Below are 684 nucleotides of genomic sequence, written 5' to 3' on the forward strand. Positions count from 1 at the left end.
GAGTTCCTGGGCAGGGTGGGGACAGCAAGCACAGCCATGTTGTAGGGAACGGCTTTGCATGGCATGGAAATGTAGCTCAGCCTCCATGTGGAAAACCAGTGGGGAGCGAGTGGCACATAGGACCATGCCCACAGAGAGGTTTTCCCTTGGGGAATCAGGCCTGCATTGCACCTAGGCTGCTATGAGGCTTGCCTTTGCTAAAACTCCCTCACCCTGAATTGAGGCAGCAAGGGCTCACTGCACCTTCCTAAAATCTGAGCTAAACCTCCCAAGTATGGAGTGTAACCAGTTCAACCACTTTTCCCCTTGGTCTGCAACATCCTTCTCTTTGAAGTAATTAGCAGCATTCTTTGTTATCTGTAAAAGGTAATCACCTGCAGCAAACCTGTGCGTAGAAAATGAGGACCATCATATAATGTGCCCAGAAAAACAATAAAAGACTGTCCAGGTGGGGGCTTCTGGCCTCTCACCCTATCCTTCAGAGAGTGGCCATGCTGTCCCTTTCTCTCCAAAGGACTTCTGTTATCCGTGTGTATGTGTTCACTAGCAGCCACAACACACACGGTCCCTGCAGGCCAGGACCCGCATCACCGTGTGAGGTGACATGGGTGAGGTCGAAGGGTCTGCGGACACGAGTTTGGAGGCAGCAGCGACAGCAGGTAGTCATAGAATCAGTCAGCTGTA

Source organism: Phyllostomus hastatus, unplaced genomic scaffold, assembly GCF_019186645.2.
Source record: "Phyllostomus hastatus isolate PE091 unplaced genomic scaffold, TTU_PhHast_1.1 phas_contig_147, whole genome shotgun sequence".
Lineage (NCBI taxonomy): Eukaryota > Metazoa > Chordata > Mammalia > Chiroptera > Phyllostomidae > Phyllostomus > Phyllostomus hastatus.